Source organism: Micropterus salmoides, unplaced genomic scaffold, assembly GCF_014851395.1.
Source record: "Micropterus salmoides isolate LMB-PRFRI ecotype aquatic unplaced genomic scaffold, ASM1485139v1 Ms_hic_scaffold_212, whole genome shotgun sequence".
NCBI classification, from domain to species: Eukaryota; Metazoa; Chordata; class Actinopteri; order Centrarchiformes; family Centrarchidae; genus Micropterus; species Micropterus salmoides.
In genome coordinates, this window is record NW_024041285.1 from 17,501 (window position 1) to 29,860 (window position 12,360).

The window sequence follows — 12,360 nt, forward strand, 5'->3', positions numbered from 1 at the left end:
ACTCCTCTCTCTCACTAAGGTGACCAAGTAATCATTTTGTCTTTTTCTACAACAGCAACCACAGGGGGGGTCCATTTGCAAGCCACTTATCGAGACGAGCCCCCCACCCTGAGTCTCAACCCCCCGGGTTCCTAGCCGCTCCATCCACCAAACCCTAAACAATCTCCTTCATCCCCCAATCTCAACCCCTTTGTCCCTCCATCCTCGACCCCTTCATTCCTTCTCCCCTCGATCCTGCCATCATAACTACTCTTCATTATCCAAATAAACTACCCTTTTTATACCTCATATTGGCATGGACCTGGTTAGTGAACTAGGGGTTAAGTGTCTTGCTCAGGGACACATTGGTGGATACATCACAGTGGGGAATTGAACCCGTGTCTCTTACACCAAACGCAGGCATCTCATCCACCATGCCATCGCCATAATAAATAAAAACAATGTGTCATTTAACACGAAGATAAGCAAGTCTAGACAGAGAATGTGAAAATATTTAGAATTGAATTGTTAAACTTTTGCAGTCTGACTACATAATAACATGATGTTTGCTCTGTGTGCATGTCCTTTTTCAGATGAGACCAACAAAGAATCACTGTCTGCTATCCAAAGTAGCATTGTCACAGTGTGTTTGGACAAAGCGATGCCCCCAGTGTCTGATGAAATGTATCCCAGATGTGTTATTCCCTGGATGCTGACTGGAGGAGGAAGCCAGTGGAACAGTGGAAACCGCTGGTTTGACAAGGGGCTGCAGGTGATGTAACACATGTGCAAGTTACACATTGATCAGCTGTGATGCAAAACACATTTTTCCCAAGCACAAGTACTGGGGACTGATAATACTAATCTGAAAAACTCACTGCAGGTGTCACAATAAGCAAGAAGCTATTGTGAGGAGTAGACAGTCAATCTGTCTATTTTGTTCTGTTCTTGTCTATAATGTGTTTATTTGTGTTCTCTATTCTGTAGCTTGTGTTTGATTTTATTATAGTTTTATTATAGTATTATTGTATGAGTAAGCACATCGTGAGCAATGTACAGTCCAGAGTCAAATTCCTCGTATGTGTTATTATTGAATATATTTCTCTCATTTTTCAAAGTTGTTTTCACCTTTTCTCTCTCTTAATGCCATCCAGGACACACACACACACACTGAGACACATAACTGCATTAGTCTAAAAATGCATTCAGTGCAATAAAAACATGGTTGGACTGTTGTATCAGCTGGTAAATCATGATTAAGTAATGAGAACTGATAAAACCAGCAATCAGCTGCTGAGAAAAATTAGAAACTTCTCCCTAAAATATCATCTAAAACACTGTGCCAAGGTGTGGGCTGACAGTGTTTAAACCTGTCACTAATGAGAAAAACTCCAAAACTTCACAAGCAACAGTCAATAAATAACACAGTCTCCAAATCTTCACCAAATGGGTGAAAACCGTAGATTGAAGTTCTCTCAAAAGTTATGCACCTCCCAACAGAAACAACCCTAGAGTGCGAAGGTGGAGGAGTAAAAGTTCTGAACCCGAATGTGTGAAAGCAGGACTCAAACACAGATCAGGTGAATTCAGTTTACCTGGTCAGTTTTCAGAGCAGATGTTTAACAGACAGTCACTCAGTGGATGCACAGTCACAGCATCAAAACTTTACGACATAAAATCAGTCACCCATCAGTATAACAGTAAAACAGTCACACATACAGGTATGAACAGAATCATGAGGAGTTAGGATATAATGCAAATGTTTGGTTTGTGTTTCTTATCTATTTTCAGTTAATTATTGGAGAAGACGGGATATGTGGCTTAAACCTCTCTCATGTCTGTGCTGATGGGGTAGTCCAAATGGCGTTGGCTGATTATATTTTAGAAAACAAGTAAGTAGACCAGCGTTTTTGCAGGTGTGGGTGTTTTGATGCATTGTTGTTATCACATGATTGAAAGATCAGCAATGAAGTGTGCACTAAGCCTACTACTATGTAGATAGTAGCATGGACAGGTTAAAGAATTCTTGTCTTTGTTTAATCACATTTCAGTACAGAGCTATTGAAATATTCCATATGGAATTTTATTGTAAACAAAATTGATGTTTATAATGAGTGTTAATCAACCAAATGCATCATGTGCATCCTTGAAGTCTCACAAAAGTTTAAAACCTGCATTATTGACATTCCTGTTTAGTAGCTCGCAGATGTCTTCACTGCTTTTGCTGCAGTATGATTGCTATTCTTTGCACATCACCTCCACCTGCAGGTCAGTGGAACAGTGAGCATGAGCATGCATGTGCATCCTTTTGCATTTAATGATATAAAAATGTCTGTCACTTAGCATGTATGACAGCTCTGACTGACACACGCTCAAAACTCTGTCAGATGTGTCAGAGGAGCTCAGCGAGTTTAAGTTTTAGACAGAAGATGCTACTTAATTAACATTTTATTTTGTGATAAAAAATAAAATCACAAAATAAAACATTCCCTATTTCCATTTATGGGTGTACTCACTTTTTTTGCCTGCAATTTAGATATTAATGGCTGTTTGATGTGTTATTTTGAGGGGACAGCAAATTTACACTGTTGTACACTCACTACTTTACGTTGTAGCAAAGTGTCATTTCTTCAGTGTTGTCACATGAAAAGATATAATCAAATATTTACCAAAATGTGAGGGATGTACTCACTACCAGCGTTTCAGCAGAGTAACAGTTCATTGTTTAACAAAATAATTTTGATGTTGGCCAGGCAGTACTCAAAAGATAGTCAACCTACAAAATCGTATTTTCAGATAAACATTAAGATGATCAGCCAGTGGGAAATTATTGTGCTTGAAAAAACTTGAAGTGAATTAACATTAAAACAATACAGTCAAACAAAAAACAGAGCTGTTAGTTAGTTAGTTAGTTAGTTAGTTAAGCATTTGTCAGAAAGATATTTAATTCTATTCATTTTTATTTATATTGCACCAATTCATAACAGAAGTTATCTCATTGTGATATTGATATAGAGTAGGTCTAGATCGTACTCTTTGTAATATTATTTACAGAAATCTTAAAATTCCAACCACAAGCAAGCACTTTGACACAGTACCAAGGAAACATTTACAATTACTTATTTGGCAGACGCTTTTATCCAAAGCGATTACATATGAGGAAAAACATACAAGCATCAACAGAGCATCAAATACAGCACGAAATCTACAACTGACAATACATACTAGTAAGAACTAATAGAACATGTCGCATTAATGGGGTCAGTACCTAGGGAGAGAAGTAAGAGTTAACAAAAAAGTGCAATCAATACAGGATAATTGTAGGGGATAGAAGAAGAAGAGCACAGGAAGTGCATGTTAGAGGTTAGGAGTTAGAGGGGTTATAAGAGGAAGTGTTCTCGGAAGAGATGAGTTTTCAAGAGCTTCTTGAAGTTAGAGAGGGACGCCCCTGCTCTGATGGTGTGTGGTAGCTCGTTCCACCATCGTGGTGTCACAGATGAGAACAGCTGGAACTGAGATTGGATTGTATGTAGGGATGGCAGAGCCAGGCGGCGTTCGTTGGAGGAGAGTAGTGGCCGTGATGGAACGTACACTTGTATTATGAAGTTTAGGTAGATGGGTGCAGACCCAGTAGTCACTCTGTATGCAAGCATTAGTGACTTGAATCTGATTCGGGAGGCCAGTGGAGGTCACACAGTAACAGTGACATGAGTCCTTTTGGGCTGATCAAAAACCAGACGCGCTGCTGCGTTCTGAATCATTTGTAGGGGTTTCACCGCACAAGCTGGAAGACCTGCTAGGAGGGCATTGAGTCGAGGCGAGAGATAACCATGGCCTGTACCAGAAGCTTGGTGGCATACTGAGTGAGGTAGGGCCTGATTTTTCTTATGTTGTATAGACCAAAGAAGCACGACCGAGAGACAGCAGCAACATGGTCTGACAAGGACAGCTGGTCATCAGTCATGACACCCAAGTTGGACGGTCAGGGGGTGTGGGTGGTGTCTGTTTTAAAGGCTTGAGGAATGCCTGATTTCTGTGCCTAATGGCAAGATACCTCTTGCGTGCACCCAAGATACAACAGGAATAGTATGGTAGCACTTGGCCTGAGTGTAGTTATAGTAAGCAGCTTTAAGTAAGTAGGCGTGCTGGCTTAATGTCCACATAGAGCTTTGTGTCCATCTAACTGATGACTTCTCAGTTTGTTAACAGGCAGTAAAGGCTTCTCTGGAAAGCTAATGTGTTTGTGTCTACTGGTTGTTCCTTGAGAAAGTAGTGCCATATTTTATTTTGTCTCTTTCTTTCAGATGGCAGCAGGTTTCTATTTGGCCACGTCTGTACGTTTGGATGGTACAGATAGTTAGTTGCTTAATAACACTGTTTAAATTGATGATGGTATTTCACTGAATTAGTTAACCTGTTTGGTTATCCATTGTTTTATATTCTGGATTTTTTTCACACAGGGTTCATCACGTCAAAACCTTTAAAGAGGAGCTCAGAAATGTATTAGTAATCTAATCTGTGGTGGAGGCTAAAACGTGTGACCTGTGAGAAAAACAGTGCCACAATTACAAGGTGTGGCTTACCATATACCATCATCTAAATATCTGAAAGTGATAATAGGATGTGCTGCTTTGTCCTGCCAGTCCAGAATTTATTTGAAAAGAGACTGAAGATGGGTGACAGGGACTAGCCTTGCTACTATCATCAGTCCTCAAGCCCTGCACAGACTCAGATCATCCAGGTCTCGCAGGAAATCTGGGAGGTCCCAGAATGAGTCCCAGGGAGAATAACTGAGTGACTCAATTAAAATTTTATTGCACTTTACACAGGTACGAACAATGCTGTGTCGAGTATGTCAGCTGCCAGATGTGTGTAGTGTGTATGTATTTTTATGAAGTACAGTTAATGGTGACTTTGTTTTTTCATTAAATTCCATTTTTTTCCATCATATGTATAATGTACTTTCTCTTGTGTGTGGTAACAGGAAAAAACTACAGATGATGCCGCCTTCCATGGAGTCTTTGCCCATGCCCCAGAAACTACACTTCAGCATCACGCCTGAGGTCAAGAAGGACATTGAGGAGGCCAAGCATAACATGGACATGTGAGAGCACCTTTTAGTTAGGATAGTTATATAGACACACAGTTACCAGAATAATAGAAACCCAAAGAAAAACAGCTACTTGCAGAAGCAACATTTTCATACTTAAAATGCACAGACTACAGATAATGGGCTTCAAATGTGACATTAGAGACCTAAGTGGTGACAAAAAAAACATCCAGAGCTTACATCTTGCTTTCTAAAATATCAGCCACAGAAAGATCATGAATTTACCAAAGAAAATTTTTGTAAATAGACATGGGAGAGGCCAACTGACTTTTGTCACAAGTTATTGCGTTTTATGGTACAACAACCAATGTCAGAACATGAGAACATGTTTATTGGAATGTCAGTTTTGTTGTGTTGGCATGTTTTATTGGTACTGGTCTCTAAGATGTTTTGCACAGAGGCTTGAGGGTATGGCATTACTAATGGTAGTGGCACTGACAGAAGTGTAATGCAAGCATTGGTGGAATACTGCAATGTCTTACAGTGGTTCATAAGGAATCTGTATATTCCAAAAATACTGTCTTTTTTCTAAGGAGTGGGTTTCTCTGCCGCATCAGCCAGCAAAGCATTCCAACAAATAACATTCATTTGAGAAATTCCCTGCGTCAAATATATTCCTAATAATAAATAACCATTGGCCCAGAGGAGCCACAGCCAGAGCTATTGTTCCACATTACCTCAGGCAGCAAGGGACACAACATCAGGACACGGAAGTATATATATATAGAGAGAGAGATGAAGGAGTGTGGCACAGCTGACTCTTCGGCAGCAGCTCGATATAAGGACGGTGGAGACCGTACCTTCTTCTGCAGGTTTAAAACTGAACGATTTCTCTCGGGATCCAAAAATGTGTTTGGTAACACAGAAATCAAAGAAAGAAAAAAAGACAAAACAGTATACTATTGACCGGCAAGTTAGATCTGTACTTAGGAGAAAAGTTTAACTTTGAAAGTAGGTTAGTGGACACTAGTAATGGATTACAGAGAACAACGTGTGCTCTCTCATTTTAAGAGTTTGGTGACGTCATGGCCGGTTCAGTGACGTCAGGTTTACCCTCGGCTGAAGCCCAAACTATAAACTAAACTGGGCTTCACCCCTGGGTGTTTTGGTTTCAACTAAAAACTCACACTCAGGTGTGATTTAACGGACAGAGAGTTCTGACGCTGTTATCTTTGTTACAGGCTTTGTGTAACGTGCAGGCCATCTTCTCAAGCTTCTGGCTCTGCATGTACTTTAGGCCTAGTTCACACTAAACGATTTTTAGCCCGCTCGGCCGGTCGCCAGTCGTTATGTATTAACTACTCGACAACGCATCAAAACGGCCGACACATTTCTGCATATCACCGACATCTGCCAGATATCTAGAATGCCAAATATCTGGAGGAGTCGGCCGACTCGACATCCTCATCCAGCCAATGAGGCTGGCAGAGCAGGCAGCTACTTTTTCACTGCAAAAAAACTTTTTACTTACCTCCAGCTCTCTCTGTAGCTCAGACGATACCTGCTATGTGTGTGTGCTAATTCATTCTTTCACCCATATTCTTTGTTTATAATTGCTATCTTTAATATAGCAAACAACAGCTGTTTTGTCTGTAGGTTCGAGTCATTTCCAGTTTCACATTTGTAGTACAGGTGCTGGTCATATAATTAGAATATCATCAAAAAGTTGATTTATTTCAGTAATTCCATTCAAAAAGTGAAACTTGGATATTATATTCATTCATTACACACAGACTGATATATTTTAAATATAAATGTTTATTTCATTTAATTGTGATGATTAAAACTGACAACTAATGAAAATCCCAAATTCAGTATCTCTGAAAATTAGAATATTACTTAAGACCAATGCAAAAAAAGGATTTTTAGAAATGTTGGCCAACTGAAAAGTATGAACATGAAAAGTATGAGCATGTACAGCACTCAATACTTAGTTGGGGCTCCTTTTGCCTGAATTACTGCAGCGATGCGGCGTGGCATGGAGTCGATCAGTCTGTGGCACTGCTCAGGTGTTATGAGAGCCCAGGATGCTCTGATAGTGGCCTTCAGCTCTTCTGCATTGTTGGGTCTGGCGTATCGCATCTTCCTCTTCACAATACCCCATAGATTTTCTATAGGGTGAAGGTCAGGCCAGTTTGCTGGCCAATTAAGAACAGGGATACCATGGTCCTTAAACCAGGTACTGGTAGCTTTGGCACTGTGTCCTGTTGGAAAATGAAATCTGCATCTCCATAAAGTTGGTCAGCAGCAGGAAGCATGAAGTGCTCTAAAACTTCCTGGTAGACGGCTGCGTTGACCTTGGACCTCAGAAAACACAGTGGACCAACACCAGCAGATGACATGGCACCCAAACCATCACTGACTGTGGAAACTTTACACTGGACTTCAAGCAACGTGGATTCTGTGCCTCTCCTCTCTTCCTCCAGACTCTGGGACCTTGATTTCCAAAGGAAATGCAAAATTTACTTTCATCAGAGAACATAACTTTGGACCACTCAGCAGCAGTCCAGTCCTTTTTGTCTTTAGCCCAGGCGAGACGCTTCTGACGCTGTGTCTTGTTCAAGAGTGTCTTGACACAAGGAATGCGACAGCTGAAACCCATGTCTTGCATACGTCTGTGTGTGGTGGTTCTTGAAGCACTGACTCCAGCTGCAGTCCACTCTTTGTGAATCTCCCCCACATTTTTGGATGGGTTTTGTTTTACAATCCTCTCCAGGGTGCAGTTATCCCTATTGCTTGTCCACTTTTTTCTACCACATCTTTTCCTTCCCTTCACCTCTCTATTAATGTGCTTGGACACAGAGCTCTGTGAACAGCCAGCCTCTTTAGCAATGACCTTTTGTGTCTTGCCCTCCTTGTGCAAGGTGTCAATGGTCGTCTTTTGGACAGCTGTCAAGTCAGCAGTCTTCCCCATGATTGTGTAGCCTACAGAACTAGACTGAGAGACCATTTAAAGGCCTTTGCAGGTGTTTTCAGTTAATTAGCTGATTAGAGTGTGACACCAGGTGTCTTCAATATTGAACCTTTTCACAATATTCTAATTTTCTGAGATCCTGATTTTGGGGTTTTCATTAGTTGTCAGTTATAATCATCAAAATTAAAAGGAATGAACACTTGAAATATATCAGTCTGTGTGGAATGAATGTATACATTATACAAGTTTCACTTTTTGAATGGAATTACTGAAATAAATCAACTTTTTGATGATATTCTAATTATATGACCAGAAATACTAATTCATAAATCCTCGGGGCACCACCGGAAATTCAGTTTGCCCAGGGCCTCCGGACTCCCAGGGTATGGTTTTAATAATTATACCATTATTCCTAGTGATCAGTTAGTAGTAATTGCTTAATCATTTTTATAAATCAATCAGTCAATCTCATATCGAAGGCGTAAATCCTCCGTTACAGTGACCTGGAGTTAAACAATACACACACACAATTCCTGTGATTTAGGTGAAATTTATTAGCTAACTAAAGGTGAATATAAATGCGATTAAATATAAATCAAAGAAATAAACAATGACTAAACAAACAGAATGCAAACAATGAGAATGATGGGGTTCAAGGTAAATTGAGTTGTTCTACTGTGGGGAAGAATTTGAGCAAGAATGTTATGATGATAATTCAATTAAATTTGGCTAAGGATTAGACTAACGGACATCACTGATCACAGAATGTGGGGTTGGTTCTGCCTTACTGGGTGTTGTCAGCCGTGGGCTGGGTTGAGTGGCCCCACGCTAGCTGCCCGATGCCTGGCTTTGTGATAGGGATTTTTCCGCTTTGTCTGGATGAAGATGTCCTTTGTTACTGCTGTCGTAACGGGCCCACGTGGCTGGGTTTGAACTTCAGTGGGAGCAGTATGAGTTAACTCGACTAAAATAAAGCTTAAAAAAACTTGGTCGTTCTTGAATTCAGAGTTGCGCAACTAAAACGGTCTGCTAACTTTACAAACAAACAAGAGAACAAAAGAGAGCGCGTGTCGCCGTGTTTTGGTTCCTAAGGCGTGTTCCCTGAGGATTTGTTTCCGGTCTCCTGAGAGAGGCTGTCCCTTAACTTTATGTCTATTTTAAAGTCTATTTGTGTGTACTTCAATCAAATACCTTCCCACAATCAAACCTTAAATGTCATAAACAGTTATACCATTATTAGCTTTAAGCATTTGATAAAAAGGAAAGGAAACAATTACTTTTTAGAATTAGAATGGTTACCAGTACATTTTCAGGATTTCAGGATGGAAGGAAGTTAACTAACATTTCCTGGATAATATTGGCTGTTAAACATTCTTACTTAGAGAATATATATGCAAGTTGAATGAACATGGTATCAGATTATACACAATAAAATACAGATTGATACATTAAACCAGCTGAAGAATCATTACATGTAATACTTATTTTGTCCTGTTGGGGGAGCTCTGGTTCCATGAGGGGACAAAGGATCTTCTGATTATTTACTTATATTTAATTCAATCCTTGGTTCAGGAGCTGGGGAAATCAATTATTTAACACATGATAATATTTCTGTATCATATCATTTCATTTCTAAGAGAGTATAAAAAGGTGCTGGAACAAAGCATTAGTTAAAACACGAATGGCGGTGATCATTTGCTGTAAATTAAAGAGCACTGCAAAATTAACTTACTTATGGATTCTTCTTTTCAACAACAACAACAACATGGTAATATAACTACTCAAATGGAAGTGGACAGACCTACTAAGTAACTTAAAGATTCTTTAATTAAACACGGTAATAGGCAAGTTTGTAAGAGACAATATTAATTTGTCCACACAAAGGAATTTGGGGCAGCGTCCTTCTCTGGTGTCTTTCTTATCAGTTTTGCATAGCTGCGTGAGAAGGAGGGGCAGGTTAAGAGTCCATGTTAATGGCTCTTTGGTAGGGTATAGAACCAGGACTGAAAGAAAGGGGTTCTTTGATGTTTGGAGTAATTAGAAAGGGGGGCACGGTTGCCATGGCTACCCTGTGTGGGGGGGGCAGTTTAGCGTCTCTTGACCTTTTTATTCAAAAGGGTTCTGATAGGCTGGTTCAGGATGAAGTTAGTCTCTGGGAAGTGTCGGGGGTGACACCTTTATGGTCGCCGAGGTCCTCACAGCCTGGTTCAGGTTGAGGTTAGTCTCTGTGTAATGTTAATATTGTCATTTTAATAGTCATGCATAAAGTCTGTTATCTCAACTTCACTGGAGGTGGTAGGTTTTAGAGCTGAAACTACCCAAGCAGCACTTGGGAGTGGAGCAAAACTTTCACCCCCTGCCTTTGGGGTACTACGGCCGTCTCTTTCTCTCACGTAGAGAGAAAGAGAATTTAGAATCTCCAATTATTTTGATATAAAATAATCAAACCCACACTGGCTGGTTTCACATGTGTTTTCTTGACAAAATGTGGTTTGGAGACCAGCGTCAGGTGACACAGCCGCTGTCACGTCGTGTAGTGTGACCCCTTGTCACCGATCAGTCACGTAGTGTGAACGCCACAATGACTTCAAGACTCCTATCACAAGACGGCAAGTTGTGTAGTGTGAACGGCACGGCCATCGGCCGAGGCTGAAAGTCGTGTAGTCTGCACGAGCCTTAGGTCGCTCCCTTTGTTCTCATGATGTGAGTTTCCAGCACAGACAACAGAGAAGCACTACACTTATACCAGTAGCCAGAATAATGTTTGCAACAAATAACCAGTGGATGGTTGTTGCTACTGTGGCAGTGGCAATGACAAAACACACTTTTGGGGGTTCATAAGCCATCTCCTTGTATTTGTATTGTTGTAGTTAAAAGCCTGCCAGGTAATCTACTAAACTTCTGTTTTGTGTATTTAAAACTATTCCGAGCCTGGATTATCCACAGAACAGCGACTGCTATGATTTCAGCTGGGTGCTACATTAGTTCTGCAATAGTCATACACCTTAAATTATCTCCATACAGCACTCGTGCTACTGTCCATATCTATAAACACCAGTTGAAGGCTCTACTGCATGCCATCTTTAGCAAGCTAAAATTATGAATAACATCAGTGTGAGTTAAATAATGCTCCAAGTGACTGTACTGAAGCTTCCGGTCCTAAGAATGATGGAGTCAGAAAATCAATCTTAGACCCTGTCTACACGAACACGGGGATTTTCATAATCGTGGCTCGGGCATTCGTACACATGGAAACGCAGTATCAGGTCACTGAAACTGAACAGGGTGAGGATTTTCAGAAACGCTGGTTGCAGTGTTGTTGTGTGGACAATAAAACCGGGGGTTTTGCCTTGCGACGTCTGAGTGTGCGCCATTATCCGCTGTGTTTGATGTCGCCGCCAGGTGGTTTGGCGGACTAGGCCTTAGACAGAAATAATACTGCAGAAATTGTGTAATGGTATGACATTTTCATAATAAATTATACAAAAAATACATTCATTCTTATCATCAGCAATCTTTAGGCACTGTCAACTGTCACTCTACCCAAGAAAAGTCTCACAGTCAGATTTCTCCCATCCCCACCTCACAGAATGGCCCGAAACCTGGATGTGAGGGATAGGGTATTTGACCACTTTGGAGAAAATGTCCTAAAGGCAGGCAAGATGAGCCCTGATGCTTTCGTACAGATGGCGGTACAGCTGGCTTACTACAGGTGAGTTGCTGAAAAATCATGTGGAGTTGGACTGTTTTGTATGTAGACCGTTTACTCATTACATTATAAATGGGTGATGAGAGAGCTGCAAAGGCTTTATGTAAAAAAATGTTTTTAAAACTAACGTAGATTCTTGTAATCATTGAAATGTACCCAGTTTTCAAAATCTTTCAGGTTGTGCTTAAAACCACGGCATTGGTGATAAGGAGACAGAATGCTGTGAATACAGTACATTTTCTCAGCCAGAAACAGGAATGACAGATAAACAAATGCTATCAACTAAATCACAGGATACGTAGTAAAACATTATAATCACTGTGTTTGCAGAGCTATAGTATGTATTTGACTAGTTAACAAGTTTCAGGCCTCTGTATGTCAATTCATTTTCAGTTTTATTTAAGTTTAAGTTATCTTATTTACTTTTCAAATACAACAGTGATATATGAGGAGTATACAGCGTTGGCCATGGAACAGTGGATATGACTTGGATTGTGTGTTTGTTCTGGTCATTTGCCCTGGGTGCCGCCAGGGGGCAACAGAGTTTGGGGGTTAGGGGTTGTGGGGGTGTCAATACATGTAAATATGTCTCCCTGTCCGTTATTTTAAGTTATTTTGGATCAAAGCGTCAACAAATGTAAATGTATT

At 40.4% G+C, this 12,360-nt stretch overlaps 1 pseudogene; it reads left to right on the forward strand.

Annotated features, from left to right (window-relative positions):
- The window catches only part of LOC119916712, a 28,390-nt pseudogene extending 16,671 nt beyond the window's left edge, over positions 1 to 11,719 (forward strand).
- The last annotated feature ends 641 nt before the right edge of the window (positions 11,720 to 12,360 follow it).